The sequence below is a fragment of the Orycteropus afer genome, unplaced genomic scaffold (genome assembly GCF_000298275.1).
Source record: "Orycteropus afer afer isolate SDZICR_OR568_19922 unplaced genomic scaffold, OryAfe1.0 scaffold00161, whole genome shotgun sequence".
Classification (NCBI taxonomy): Eukaryota; Metazoa; Chordata; class Mammalia; order Tubulidentata; family Orycteropodidae; genus Orycteropus; species Orycteropus afer.
The window spans coordinates 7573397-7590004 of NW_006921748.1; positions in this window are offsets into that span (position 1 = coordinate 7573397).

Genomic DNA, 16608 nt, shown 5'->3' on the forward strand with positions numbered 1-16608 from the left:
TGAAGGGGATCTATGTAGGAGATCCTTGATAGAGAGGGAGAACAATGTGGAATAAAACTCAAAATCATCTTGAGAAAAAAAAAAAAGGGTCGGGGGACGAGGCTTGCTAGTCCGATAGAGCCTGGTGGAACCACTGAGACTATGGCTACTAGCTGCCCTTCTGGTCTGGAATTGAACCCACACCTGTGGTTTCCAGCCAAACAAAAGACAGGCATATGAGTTAGACATTCACCTAAGGTAGATACACTCCTTGGAGAGAACAATCATGGAAGAAAGAAGGGCTGCTTATGCACAGGGAGACAGCTCAGGGGGCAGGAGTGAATGGAGGGATAGACACTGGGAAGAGGTAACTATGTGGAGGAAGTGGGAGGGGAACTGTTGCATTGTGGTAAACTGTGGTCAATGTCATGAGACAAAGTGTATGTGAACTGCTTTATGGAAAGTGAATTTGCTCTCTAAATCTTCACCTAAATCACAATTAAAAAATTAAAAAAAAAAAATGAATTGCCCAATGTTCAAATAGTTCAGGTGATGGCATTTGTTCAAGAACCAATGGAATTGAAGTAAGAAGTCAAAGCTGGAGGAATTGATGAAGAGCAAGGCTCCAGGAATTGATGGAATATCCATTAAGATGTTTCAACAAATGTATGGTATGCTGGAGGTATGCACTCGTTTATGCCAAGATTTTCAGAAGATAGCTGCCTGCCCAACTGACTGGAAGAGATCCATATTTGTACCTAATCCAAAGAAAGGTGATCTACAGAAAGTGGAAATTATTGAACAATATCATTAATATTGGAGAGTGGACCCACGCACTTGAGGCAGGAAAGGGAGGGAACATTGGGGATGGCAAAGCAGCAGGATCTAGGTAGGAATTAGGTAAGTGGAGGGCAGAGTGGTTTTGGACAGCTAAGGGAGACAAACTTGTCAGTCAGTTTTTCCTACTCTGGTGGATTGAGTGTTGTTGTGAGGGTTAAAACTGTGCCACTGATATTTCAAATACCAGCAGGATTGTACATGGTGCACAGGATTCAATGCAGCTTACAGACTGAGACAGATGAGGAAGAAGTAGGAGGCCATCCACTTCTCAAAGAATTGGCCAAGGAAAACCTTATGAATAGTAGAGAGACACTGTCTGATACATTACTGGGCAACAGCCTGGAATCATTGTCTGATACAGTGCAGGAAGAGGAGCCCATTAGGTTGGAAGGCACTCAGTATGACTGGGAAGGAGCTGGCTCATCAGAATAAAACCAACCTTAATGATATTGATAAAGTAAAGCTTTCAAAACCTCCATTTGCTGATGTGGCATGACGCGAATTGAGGAGAAACAGCTGCAAATATCCATTAATAATCAGAACAAGGAATGTACAGAGTATGAATCTAGGAAAATTGGAAGTTTTCAAAAATGAAATGGAATACATAAAGATTGATATCCGAGGATTTAATGAGGTGAAATGAACTAGTTTTGGCCATTTTGAATCAGAGATCCATATGATCTACTATTCTGGGAATGACAATTTGAAGAGGAATGGCATGGGATTCATCATCACAAAGAATGTTTCAAGATCTGTCCTGAAGTACAATGCTAACAGTGATAGAATAATATCCATATGCCTACAAGGCAGACCAGTTAATACTACTGTTATTCAAATTTAAGCACCAACTACCAAAGCCAAAGATGAGGAAATTGAAATTTTCTATCATCTTCTGCACTCTGAACTTGACTGAACATTCAGTCAAGATGTGTTAATTATCTCTGGTGACTGGAACACAAAAGTTGGGAAAAAAAAAAAAAAAGAAACACCAGTAGTTGGAAAATTTGGCCTTGGTGAAAGAAATAATACTGGAGATCGCATGATAGAATTTTGCAGGACCAAAGATTCATCCATTGCAAATACCTTTTTTCAATAACACAAACAGCAACTATACATGTGGACTTTACCAGATGGCGTACACAGGAGTGAGATTGACTAAATCTGTGGCAAAAGGGGATAGAAAAGCTCAATATCTTCAGCCAAAACCAGGCCAGGACCTGATTGTGGAACAGACCATCAACTGCTCATAAGCAAGTTCAACTTGAAGTTGAAGACAATTAAAACAAGTCCATGAGAGCCATAATATGACCATGAATATATTCCTCCTGAATTTAGAGACCATCTAAAGAATAGATTTGATGCATTGAACATCAGTGACCGAAAACTAGAATTGTGGGATGACATCAAGAGCATCATCCATGAAGAAAGCAAAAGATTATTAAAAATACAAGAAAGAAAGACCAAAATGCATGTCAGAAGAGACTCTGAAACTTGCCTTTAAGTGGAGAGTAACCAAAGCAAATGGAAGAAATGACAAGATAAAAGAGCTGAACAGAAGAGTTCAAAGAGCAGCTTGAGAAGACAAAGCCAATTACTATAATGAAATGGACAAAGATCTGGAGTTAGAAAACCAAAAGTGAAGAACACGCTCAGCATTTCTCAAGCTGAAAGAACTAAGGAAAAATTTTAAGCCTTTAGTTTCAATAGTGAAAGATTCTATGGGCAAAATATTGAATGATGCAAGAAACATCAAAAAAAGATGGAAAGAATACACAGTCACTGTACCAAAAAGAACTGGTCAATCTTCATCCATTTCAGGAGGTGGCATATGTTCAGGAACCAATGGTACTGAAGTAAGAAGTAGAAACAGCACTGAAGGAATTGGTGAAGAACAAGGCTCCTGGAATTGAAGGAATACCCATTGAGATGTTTCAACAAACAAATGCCCCATTGGAAGCACTCACTTGGCTATGCCAAGAGATTTGGAAGTCAGCTACCTGGCCAGCTGACTGGAGAGGGATCCATATTTGTACCTATTCCACAGAAAGGTGATCCCACAGAATGTGGAAATTATCTAACAATATCATTAATATCTCATGCAAGTAAAATCTTACTGAAGATAATTAAAAAACGATTGCAGCAATATATTGGCAGAGAACTTCCAGAAGTGCAAGCTGGATTCAGTAGAGGACATGGAACAAGAAATTACTGATGTCAGATGAATCTTGGCTCAAAGCAAAGAATACCAGAAAGAGGTTTACTTGTGTTTTATTGACTCTGCAAAAGCATTTTATTGTGTGAATCATAAGAAATTGTGGATACCACTGAGAAGAATGGGAATTCCAGAACATTTGATTGTACTCATGAGGAACATGCACATAGACCAGGAGGCTGTCATGGGGATAGGAAAGGGAATACTGCATAGTTTAAAATCAGGAAAAGTGTGTGTCATATTTATTCAATATGTATGTGGAACAAATCATCCAAGAACCTGGAATATATGAAGAATGTGGCATCAAGATGGGAGAAGACTCATTAACAACCTGTTATATGCAGATGACACAACTTTGCTTGCTGAAAGTGAAGATGACTTGAAGCACTTACTGATGAAGATTAAAGACTACAGTCTGCAGTATGGATTATAGTTCAACATAAAAAAAAACAAAAGTCCTCACAACTGGACCAATAAGTAGCATCATGATAAAAGGAGACAAGATTGAAGTTGTTATAGATTTCATATTACTTGGTTCCACCATCAACTCCAATGGTAGCAATAGTCAAGAAATCAGATGATGTATTGCACAGGGCAAATCTGTTTCAAAAGACTTCTTTAAAGTGCTGAAGAGCAGAGATGTCTCTTTGAAGACTAAGGTGCACCTAATCCATGCCATGGCATTTTTAATTGCCTTATATGCATGTGAAAGCTGGACAATGAATAAGGCAGACCAAAGAAGAGTTGACGCTTTTGAGTTGTGTTGTTGGTGAAGAGTGCTAAAAGTACCATGGACTATCAGAAAAATGAACCAATCTGTCCCAGAAGAAGTGCAGCTGGAATGGTCCTTGGAACTGAGGATAGTCAGACTTCATCTCACCCACTTTGGTCATGTTGTCAGAAGGGACCATTCCCTGGAGAAGGATATCATGCTTGATAAAGTGGAGGGTCAATGAAAAAGTGGAAGGCCCTCAATAAGATGATTGACACAGTGGCTTCCACGATGGGCTCAGGTATAGGAAGTATTGTGAGGCTGGCGCAGGACCAGGCAGTGTTTTTTTCTGTTGTACATGGGGTCTCTATGAGTTAGAGCTGACTCGAAGGCACCTAACAGCAACAAACTTTTTTATCCAACTTTCCTAGATTCACTCAAAGTTTAAACCAAAAAAAAAAAAAAACCAAGCTTACTGCCTTTGAATTGTTTCTGGCTCATCGCGACCCCTTGAGTTTCCGAGCCAGTAACTCTACAGAAGTAGATTGCCCAATCTGTCTTCCAAGGAGTGACTGGTGGGTTTGAACCACCAGCCTCCTGGTTAGCAGTCAAATGTCTTCTGCACTCTGTGGGAAAATAAATAAATAAATAATATAGAAAATTAAGAATACTCTTCTTTTTGCTAGTAGACAATATGGAGAAATATAATCAGGTAAACTGATTTGTAACTAAACTTTTCCAAAATAATACAGAAGGCAATTTGCCTATGTGATTTATTTCAGTATTGCAGTAGTCAAAGGTCACTGTTCCACATTCAATCCATCTCAGTATTATCTTTCCAAAACTATTTTATTGACTTAAGAGACTTCATTGAAAAGAGCCAAACCACATTTATTTATTACATGAGTTTTTCAGAAATCAGATATTAGCCTACACATTAGCACATCTTATAATCCAATTGATAAAATTTAGAAGAAATAAATTCAGGAACATTCTCAGTCACTGTTATGTACAGCCACCTGGCCAAGTAACTAAACAAGATCTGTATTTGTGTCCATTCCAAAGATAGGTGATTCAACAGAATGTGGAAATTATTAAACAATATCATTAATATCATACATAAGTAATGTTTTGCTGATGAAAATTCAAAAATGTTTGCAATAGTATGTCAATAAGGAACTGCCATAAATTCAAGCAGGATTCAGAAGAGTACCTGGAATGATGGATATCATTGCTGATATCACATGGCCTTGGCTGAAAGCAAATACCAGGAAAAGGTTTACCTGTGTTTTATTGACTATGCAAAAGCATTTGACTGTGTGGATCATAACAAATTATGCATAACATTGCAAGAAAGAATACCAGAACACTTATTTACACTTATGGAGAACCTGTACATAGACCAAGAGGTAGTCATTCCAACAGAACAAGGGGACACTGAGTGATTTAAAATAGAAAAGGTATTTTGTATCACTGGTGTCTGTGTAAGATTAGACTGTGCTAAATCTATCCTTGGTCTACATTATACTCCTGTTCATTGACTCCCATCTAATCCTCTCAGGTGTTTATGTGTTTATCTGTAGCCTGGTGTTTGGTGTTAATAATAATGCAGTATTGTGGGCATACTGGTTGGTATTAGCATCTGTAGTCTATCTCCTATGTGCACAATTCAGTGATACAAAATACCTGCAATCCTTACAGAAATAATAGAAGACAGACACAGAGGAATCCCTCACAGACACCCAGACACTATGGAAGAGAGATCTGATGGATCTACTGTCTCAGGGCCATAGTATTGGGGGACACTGGACTCAATTGGCACAACAAAATACATAAAAGCCTTGTTCCTCATCCTACCTTGGTGAGTAGCAACTGGGGTCTTAAAAGCTTTCAAGTGGTCATCTAAGATGCACCTAATGGTCTCCTAGCATTGGAAGCAAAGAAGAGTGCAAAAAAATAAGAGCATTTGGAAGCAATCAGACCTAGGACATGATGGCCCCTCAAGACCAGAAGAACTAGATGGTGCCCAGCTACTAATGCCAACCATTCAGGAAAGGACCAAATCTGGAGATCCTGGATAGAGTGGGAGGGAAAATGTGGAACAAAATCCAAATACTCAATAATGACCAGAATTACTGGTCAGATGCAGTCTGGTGAGACCCCCAATACTATGGCCCTGGAATACATTCTGCACCTGCAATAAAACTCACTTCCAGGGGCTGGCTCTCAGCCCAGTAGTTAAAAAGAGGTACATGCAGACCACTCAGCCCAGGGGGACACACCCACATACTCTATGGAAATACATCCTTTGGAGCAATAGATCATGGGGCACCAGAGGGGCAACATTCATGCAGAGGTAATGCAGTACAAACAGGAGTACAAAACCATGAGGGGCACAAGGGGAGGGTTACAGGGCAGGGAGGAGAGGAGACTGAGTTAGGGTTGGGCACGGTAAATGGGGAATGAAAGTTAATTTACACATAACATTGAATGTAAAACAAGCTCTTAAAATAAATATGTAATAATAATTAAATACAGGGTAAAGTAACCACAAAGAAAATTAATAAGCCTTTTAACCAAAAGAAGAAAATCATAAAGACCTGTTGTTGTTGCTATGTGCCATCGAGTCAGACCCAACTCATAGTGATGGCTTCTTGGGTTTCCGAGGCAGTATCACTATGGAAGTAGATTGCCCAACCTTCCTTCCGAGGAGTGGCTGGTGGGTTTGAACCGCCAGCCTTCTGGTTAGCAGTAAAGACCTGTTGTTGTTGTTGTTGTTTGCCGTTGAGTCGGCCCCGACTCATAGTCGACCCTCCTTGGGTTTCCGAGGCAGTATCACTACGGAAGTAGAATTGCCCAACCTTCCTTCCAAGGAGTGGCTGGTGGATTTGAACCACCAGCCTTCTGGTTAGCAGTCAAGTGCCTTAGACACTATGCTACCAGAGCTCCTAGTAAAGACCTAGTAACCATGAATTCAACAATAACAAAGAAAATTAAAAGATAATCTGGTTACAAAATGAACTGAGCACAGAAAAATATTCAGAACCAAGAGATGATCAACATCACAAAAAATATACAAAACAACAATAAATCCATAACTATCATTAATTACACTGAATATGAATAGATTAAATGCACCAGTCAAGAGAAAGACAGTGGCACAAAAGATAAGAAAAGAGGACCCAATTCCAAATGGCGTCTTGTCAGTAGTCCCCACACTAATTCCCTCTAACATCTTAGTGCCTTAAAAACTAGGTGCAGCAGTTTGAATTAGGAATTCTGGTTCTCTGAATAGTTCACTGAGTCATAGTGCACCAAACTCAAGGGGGGAGCATTAGAAAGGAGAAAGGGGCAGGGCAAAAATAACAAAAACAGGGGAATCTATCCTGCGGAGCACTGACTGGCTGGTGAGAAAGGCCACTGGAGACCTCCCTAGGTTAGGGAAGAAGGCGCACCACACCAGAATACCAGCGGTCACCCCACGGATCTACCTTCAGCACTTATTTTTATCAGTAAACTTTGGTCTGTTGGGTGCGAGTGGGCACTTCCCTGGCTCCAGCACTGCTGAAACCTGAGCAGAAACAACAATGGTGCAAGTGGGCAGGCCCTGGGAGGAACTCCCGCAGCAGATGGCAGAACAGGGCCAGCTTTTTGGAACAGAGATGCAGGCAAATAAATAAATAAAATAGAAAAGGTGTGTGTCAGGGTTGTATCCTTTTACCATACTTATTCATCTAAAAGGTGAGCAAATAATCTGGGAAACTGAACTATATGAAAAAGAGCATTGTATTAAGATTGGAAGATGTCTCATAAATAATATGTGATATGCAGATGACTGAATCTTGCTTGCTGAAAGCGAAAATAACTTGAAGCCCTTACTGACAAAGATCAAAGACTACAACCTTCAATATGCATAACATCCCAACATAAAGAAGACAAAAATTCCCACAAAGGGACCAATAACCAATATCATGACACACAAAAATATTGAAGTTGCCAAGGATTTCATTTTACTTGGATCCATAATCAATGCCCATCGAAGCAGCAGACAAGAAATCAAATAATGTATTGAATTGGACAAATCTGCTGCAAAAGACCTCTTTAAAGTGTTAAAAAGTAAATATGTCACTTTGACCCAACCCATGGTATTTTCAGTAGCTTGATATGCATTAGAAAGTTGGACAATGAGTGAGGAAGACTGAAGAACTGAAGGCTTTGAATTATGGTGTTGGAGAAGAATAGTAAATATATCACGAACTCCCAGAAGAATGAACCTATCTGTCTTGGAAGAAGTACAGCTAGAATTTTCCTTAGAAGCGAGGATACAGATACTTCATCTCACATACTTTAGACATGTTATTAGGAGGGACCAGTTCCTGGAGGACACCATGCTTGGTAAAATAGAGGGTCAGCAAAAGAGAAGATGACCCTCAGTGAGGCAGAATGACACAGTGGCTGCATCAAGGAGCTGAAATATAGCAAGAATTTTGAGGATGGTGCAGGACTAAACAGTCTGTACATAGGGTCACTGTGATTTGGAGCTCTGGTAGCATAGTGCCTAAGACACTTGATGGCTAACCAGAAGGCTGACAGTTCAAACCAACCAGCCACTCCTCAGAAGGAAGATTGGGTGATCTACTTCCATAGTGATACTGCCTCACAAACCCAAGGAGGGGTCGCTATGAGTCAGATCCCATTCAACGGCAATGAGTAGTGAGAGTGAGGGCACACAACAATAACAAGAAGAAAATAAAGCTCAGGAACATGATTAGTCACTGCTATGGACTGAATTATGTTGTTGTTGTTATGTGCCATCGAGTCGTCCCTGACTCATAGCGACCCTTATGCCCCTATGCATGTTAATGGTGCACGGTTAGTGTCATTTGCATTTTAAGTCAATCTCTCTTTAGAAATAAATGAGAATAAACAAGTGAGCAGAAATATAAATTTCTATTTGTTCAACCCACCATTTCATGGTATTTCTGTAATAGCAGTGCTAGATAAGTAAGCCAGTCACATACTATAAAGGTAATAAAGCCCCCAGTTAGGAACCCATAGAAGAATCCATTAAGTCTGTTGCAGTTAAGAACATATCTAAAATAGTGGATGACAATATATCTCATGTCCAGGGACAAGAAGTGATTTGGGAATGCACATGTGTTTACAAACAAGGAATGGTTATTCAAATCAGTAAGAGAAAGGGGGGTTGAGAAAACCTGAATGCAGATTTGAATTTCAGGAAATAGAGAATACTCATGTCAAATTAAGTGATAGTAACCGTGAACTTCAGTATTATGTTGATGAAATAATCTTCTTAAAAGCAAAGACTTGATCTTCCTTTCATCAGTTTCCATTCCATATAGTCTTTCTGGATCCGACAACATGTGAATGTTAAGTTACTTTCAGTTACACTTTTAATCACAATATCACTTGTCCTTCAAAGCTCATTTTAAGATTCAGTGACTTCATGCCCTTTATAGATGTATCCAAATGCATAATGAAAATCTGAGGCATTCTCCACCTGCAATTTTAGGACTTTGACCCTTTGCTTCTGTTACTTCCACTCTGGAATGTCCTTTTTACCTTCCTCACTTTCCTCATCAGGCTAATAAGATTTAATTACTTTAACTGTTTCCTCCTGCAATTAATATTCCTTTACTACTTCAGTCTGAATGAATTGCTCTATTTTTTCTTCTAGCAGAAGTTTGTGCACTGTACCTAAATTACCTGGGTCTTTGTTTTTGTTGCTTATTAAAATGTAATCTATAATTTTGTGAACATTTGTAATTAATTTTGGCTACTAAGCATCTGATAATCTTTCTCTGTTTGAGAAATTCCCTACCTTATGAGTCTTGGTGAAAGAAAATATTCTTCCCTTTAGAGATAAAAGGGAGCTCTGATAGCATATTGGCTAAGGCATTTGACTGTTAACCAGAAGGCTGGTGATTCAAACCCACCAGCCACTCCTCAGAAGGAAGACTGGGCAATCTACTTCCGTAGAGATACTACCTCAGAAATCCAAGGAGGGGTCGCTATGAGTTGGAACCGACTCAACGGCAGTGAGTTTAGTTTTGGGTTTGGTTTTAGAGATGAAAATGCTGGATTACTTTCTTTTCCAACTCCATATGTGTCCTGGGCAAATGGACTGGATATCAACAGTCAGACACAGGCAAGACTTTGAGGAGTTAATGACTCAAAAAAGAAGGAATGAGGGCCCTCTTTCTGTCTCTAGAAGCAAAAGAATCAAAGGCTTAAAGTTGAAATGGTTAGCCCATCAAAGACAAGTAGGGAGTTGGGGAAAAGATATATATTAATAAATAGTAGTGGTCCTGGTTGTTGTAACTGAGTCTAATGCTCTTGTTTTCTCAATCATTCTGTGAACTATCTAAACAAACAAACAAAAACTCTAAAAAAACCACTTGTTAGGAAAATCAGTCAAAGTCTGCTGGGTTCTGCAAAAAGGGCGAAGAGGCCACATGTTCTGACCTTCTCTAATCCCACAAGAGGAAGGCAGAATCACCATCAATAGCACAAGGCCTATTACTGCTAGGCCAGACATGCTGCCTCCCTCCAGCCCTTTCACCAACCGTTCCTCCCAAAGTACCCACCACCTCTCTCCTGGGTTCGATAATTCGCTGCAGTGGCCACACAGAGCTCACAGATTATGAGGTTTATTAGGGAAGCACCACAGGCTACAATTCAAGTTCAGGAAAAATGCTCAGTCTCTCTCCCAGCCCACCGTCCCTCAGCCAACAGTCTCTCACAGTCTCTTTCCCAGCAGTGCTGGTCCCTCAGTGTCTCCCTCAGCAATGCGTGTCTCTTGCGTCTCTTTCCCAGCAACACATGTCTCAGGAGCCCATGTCTCTTTCAGCAGCAGGTCTTCCTCAACCAGCAGTCAGAGAGAGTTCTGCCTCTAGGAAGCCTCCTTTTGAGCCCGGCAGGGTGGTCAAACTAGCCAATCACAGCATCAGAACTATAAGCACTTGAGAGAGTGGGCACCTCCCAGAACATTGTTTTGTGCCACTCCCAACAGAAATACTCCAGGTGGACAACTTCAGCAATCAGGAGCTCCTCAGTTGCTCATAGAAAATCCTACCTTGGAGTTTACAAAGACTTAGGGTAGAAAAGCCACACTAAGTAATTTACTTCACCACATCTTCCAAAGGCAAAGATTATGTATATCACCCCCTCATTGTCCCCATCAACTCTAATGACTTAATAAGTGTTTGGTATTCTAAACTGAGATAGTTACCTCTTTGGGGCACCAGTCCTTTTGGTAATAGTTGACTTATACTGTGTACTTGCAGGACAGTGGTAGAGCAGCGTGGGGAAGGAGGAGTGCGAGATAGAAAGGAAACACACAAGATAGAGGGCCAACTGGCAATTTACCTTGATAAGGTCCTCCATAAGGTTTTTAGTCTCACAATTGTGTTGATTGCCACATTCACATTGACCTATAGATATGTAAATTTTACTTTATGGGCCTCATTATTCTTTGGCTGGAAAAAATAAAAATACCACACACAATACTAGTTTCCTGGAAATTGAACATAAGAGATTCCTCTGTCTTCATTAAGGTGTTAATGAGCTAGGTTAGATGTTTATAGATTTTCATCAAATTAATCAGACAAAGAACCCTGTAGTCAACTTGACTTCCTTCTTCCAAAGTTCATTAAAATATAATCTTTTGCAATTAAACTGAGCATTGCTTCTCTGTTGCTGGGATACCATCATCTCCTCTAGTCAAGAAGGTACTTATGATGGATAAAGGGAAAAAAAAAAGTTTGGCCATATGCCCATCTGGAAAGCATGTTCAGTTAAAGAACATTAGCTTTCATAAACTACTCTAGCACACTAGAATTAGAAGAAAAACTAGTCTAAAGAATTTCTTTTTACACTTTTGGAAATATTAGCCTAATAGCATGAACTCAAAAACCTATGTTCACATAGAAAATTATTGACAAAATCTGGGTATATTTTCATCAATTTTGTTCTCATACCAAGATGTTATTGTTGTTGTTATGTATCATTGAGTCGATTTCAACTCATATGGACCTCATGTGCCATATAAAATTTTCTAGGCTACAGCCTTTACAGGGAGCTCTGGTGGCTTAGTGCCTAAGGCATTTGGCTGCTAACTGGAAGATTGGTGGTTCAAACCCACCAGCCAGTCCTTGGAAGGAAGACTGGGCAATCTACTTCCGTGATACCACCTTGGAAACCCAAGGAAGCGTCTTTTTATAAACTTTACAGGAGCTGATTATCAGGTCTATCTACCTTGGGGATGCTGGGTGGATTCAAACTACCAACCTTTTTGTTAGCAGACAAGTGCTTAACAACTGCACCACCAAGTCTTCTTTTTTCCTAGATAAAATTTCCTAAATAAAAATTCCTGCTGGCCTCAGCATAATATGCTTAATTTCTAACTCTGCTCCTTCGTATATAATTGTTCTTTTGTGCTAAAGAAACAAAGCTTCAATTCTTTCTCCTTATGAAAATTGAACACATCAGTAGTAAGGGAACTAGACTGAAACTAAAGTGGAATTTAGGAAGAGCACATTATACCTGTCAAGCTTGGTAGTTAAAGGAGACCAGGAGCCTACTGAAAACAAAATCATATACACCCACTGTCTACAGTAACATGACTCTATTATTCCATTTTCAGTATTAGCATAGTATGACTACACCAAGAGATCCTTTCCCAGGCAAATAACTTCATTGTTTCATTACATGAAGTTTCCAAAAGATCCACCAACTCTTCAATAAAATGCTTATTTGTTGCTTTTACCAATCCTACCAACATATCATGAACCTTATGAAATTCTAACCAAGTCCCCATGATGAACAAAAAGTACTACCACTGAGTCTATTCCAACTCACAGTAATTCTGTAGAACAAAGTATAACTACCCCATAGGGTTTCTAAGGTGTAAATTCACAGAAGCAGACTGCCACATCTTTCTCCTGTGGAGTAGCTTGTAGGTTTACAAGCTGATTTTTCAGTTAGCAGTCTTATGCTTTAACTACTGAATCAGGAGTGTTCCTTCCTCATGATTAAAGAGTTTCCTAAAACTAAACCTCAAAATTTCAATAAATGCCTTTCTTGTCTTTACCTCTACCAAAGGCCTGTTGAGGTGGGATTCTCCCTTACTGTGCTAAGTGATAAACTCAGTTTTGCTTTATTAACAGATTATGTTGGTACTATCTGTAGAGAAGGTATTTGACACTGTTTACACGAAGAATGAAGACTGTTCTGGGAAAGAAGTTGTGATAATAGAAGATGCCTGGACCCGTGAGCTTTGTTAAGAAAAACTTGTGAGTATTGAGGTGGTCACATTCTATATTGCAAAATGTTTTTGAAACATGTTTTGTTTCTTGGCCAGGCCATCATTAAAATCATGACCAAACATTAAAGACAACTAAAAGCCCTCTAAGATACTGAGGTAAAAGACTGGGTTGTTAAAAATAATCAAAACTCAAATAAATTGAAACATAAGGTTTGTTCTGAGAAGTTATTCTTTATGCATATAGGAAGACTATTCTGATTCCAAAAGAAGCAAATGGCTCAAAGTAGGCTAGTTATAATGAAGTTTATATAGACAAAACCAAAAAAATCAAACTCAGTGCCATCGAGTTGATTCTGACTCATAGCAACCCACTTTGGGTTTCCGAGGTTGTGAGTCTTTACAGAAGTAGATTGTCCAGTCTTCCTTCCATGGAGTGGCTGGTAGGTTTGAACCACCAACCTTCTGGTTTGCAATCAAAAGCCTTAGGCACTACGCCACCAGAGAGGGCAGTAAATCATCACATAATTCTTTGAATCTTGCCTTCATCTTTTACTGAAATCAACTGGCATCAGATCATAAGGGATTCATGTTTTAAGCTGAATGTACGAGTAAATAATTTAGAATTTCAGTCATCATTTTGAAAAAAAATAAATGAGTTCCATCTATTTATTTTCCTCCCCATTTGTGTGCCCTTGTTTTTAAGATGGCCTCACAGATTGGTGAGTATTATATGAACTTTCTGTTTCATCTTAGGTTTCTGTCTTGTCTCAAGAAGCCATGGCTAGCAGTTTCTAGGTTTTTCTTTCTCATGAAACATTTGTTGTTGTTGTTTTTGTCTTTTGAGTCTTAGTATTTGGGCCATTAGTAGCTACATTGAGAAAAATTTATATAAATTGCTTTATTTGAAAAGTTCACTGAAAAAGGATGAATTATTTATTTTTTGACTAGTATAACAATATCTTAAAGAGAAAGTATTCTAAATTGTTTCTCTAAAGGATCCTGTGAAGCATGCTAAAGACAGGATTATGAAATAATTTCTTACCTGTGAATGGTATTATTAAATTTAAAAAACTAACCTAAAACCAAATCCATTGCCATTGAGTCCATTCCAACTCAAAGCAATCCCCATTTGGTTTCTAGGACTATAAATCTTTATGGAAGGAGACTGCCTCATCTTTCTTCCACAGAGCAGCTGGTGGGTTCAAACCACTGACCTTTTGGTTAGCAGCCAAATAACCACTACATCACCAGAGCTTGGATTATAGTATTTCCTTAAAAAATTTGCTTTGATTGGCTTACTGATAAATAAGCTGTTATATAAATTAAATATTCTTTATGTTCCTAGGAATTAATGAAAATAAATTTGTCTTGACAATGGTTTGTGCATTTATGTTGCCTTTGAAAATAAATCTTAAAAGCAAAAGTTTTTTTAATAACTCAAGCTAGATATTATATGCAATGTGTTTTATTTAAAGAAAGGAAGAAATTTTTATTAATTCCAGAAAGATAAGAAATAGAAGGCTCATGGAACTCAGAAAATTTACTCTCATATATTACCTTTTGGAGTCACCAGACTGAGAACATGCAGTTCAAAACAAGAAAAACCAAATAAAAAGACTTCTAAAATTTTTATGACCCTGATTTTTGTGAATTTATTTTAAAAGACATTTATGATATCAACAATTGACTAAAACAGAGGATATTGAAACATAGAAAAAAGCTAAACTTCTTACTAAGATAATAATACAATTTAGAAGGAAAGAATTTGATAACTTCTTATCTTTCAAAATGCCTAGGAAGCTTAAGTATATCTAAATAAGTTAAGATTAAACAATTCCTTGGAGAATATTTTGGAAAAGGATAACAATAATGGTGGAATAACATGAAAAATGCCATCAACATCTCTGAGTTGTAAACGTGGAAGTTGATATGCTGGCAAATGTCTTGTTGTATGTATTTTCACAGCAATAACAGAAGAAAAAAAAATTATTTAATAATGAGCTTCTTAGGTCAGCACTGCTCCAGGAAAGCTTTTGAAAGCCTAAAGTAGATTAAGACATTTTAAAGTAAAAGAAAATAAAAGACTTGTACTATAGTTATCAAAGGAGCTCTGGTAGCATAGTGCCTAAGGCATTTGACTGCTAACCAGAAGTCTGGCGTTTCAAACCCATCAGCCACTCCTCTGAAGGAAGGTTGGGCAATCTACTTCTGTAGTGACACCGCCTCAGAAACCAAAGGAGGGGTTACTATGAGTCTGGGCTGACTCGACAGCCCATAACAACAACAACATAGTTATCAAAAACTGAATGGATTCCCATCATAAAAGAATTATAAAAAAATTCTCCCTATTGTAGAAGAATTCCAAAAGCAAAAACATAAAAATCAAAATGAAAGACACCTAAAATGAAATGGTAATGGTTAACTAAAAATATAGTCTATTTAAACAAGTTTTATTTCAACAGAAATTATTTTATAACATATAACCTTAGAATAATTTTCAAGGTGTTTTGGTAACTTACTGATATTAAATTGAGTTAGTAGTCAAGTGTATACTCTTGTACTCTTTATGCCAGATAAAAGATTACATATGTTTATATAATGAGGGGTGCTACTGAGAAGGTGTTCATTATTGTCACTTAAAAAGCTGTACAAAAGACAAAGTTTGAAAAGTTTATCAAAAAGGAAATTTATTTGATATAGTTAAAGTTTTCATGTATGTAACAAAAAGTTTTATGGGTTAATTTATGAGAATTTTTAAAAGCTTTTATGTTAAATAGCAAAGAATTGAGTTTCTCACTTTTAAGATAATAAACTTTTCTCTGATTACTAGGTTGAAGAGTTAGTTTATTCTTTGTGTAATCTACTGTAAAGGCAAGGGTTTGGGTTCTCATTAGAATAACTTCTTGAGTCAAAGACCTAACTGCATGACTTAAAAATAAATAAATAGATAAAGGGTTTTTTACTTTCAAGATCATTGATTAAATAACTCAAGTAGTATTGTTTCTCTGTGACCAATGACAAATTATAGATAACATAGAAACTTTGTAGAAAACCACAAAAGAACTGCTTCTGTTTCATAAGGAGAAAAATGCTTTTTTAAAAAAAGAAGATGTATTCACTATGGTATGAACTACGTAAAAGACGTCCAATCTGGGGAACTCCCAAATTTTAGAGGGGAGAACATAAAATTTCCATGTCATGTATGTTTGTCTAATAATGTTATGTCATAACTATATTTCAACTGCTAACTCTATTACAATTTTATTTTCCTTTAAGTCTAGAATTGGCAAGCCAATAATTTTAACAAAGGAATTTATATCATTTACATGTGGAATTTTATTACTATTCAGATGTTTAGAAACTTTATCATCTTAGTCTATTCTTAGTATGTCCTGACTATTAGGAGTTAGGAAACACTCAGAATTGGTCAAGCTGAAGGGAAAGAAGAAAAATTCAACCCCTGATTGCAACATTGAAGGGTTTTTCTAGGAGCTCTGGTAGCATAGTGGCTAAGGCACTTGACTGCTAACCAGAAGGCTGGCGGTTCAAACCCACCAGCCACTCCTCGGAAGGAAGGTT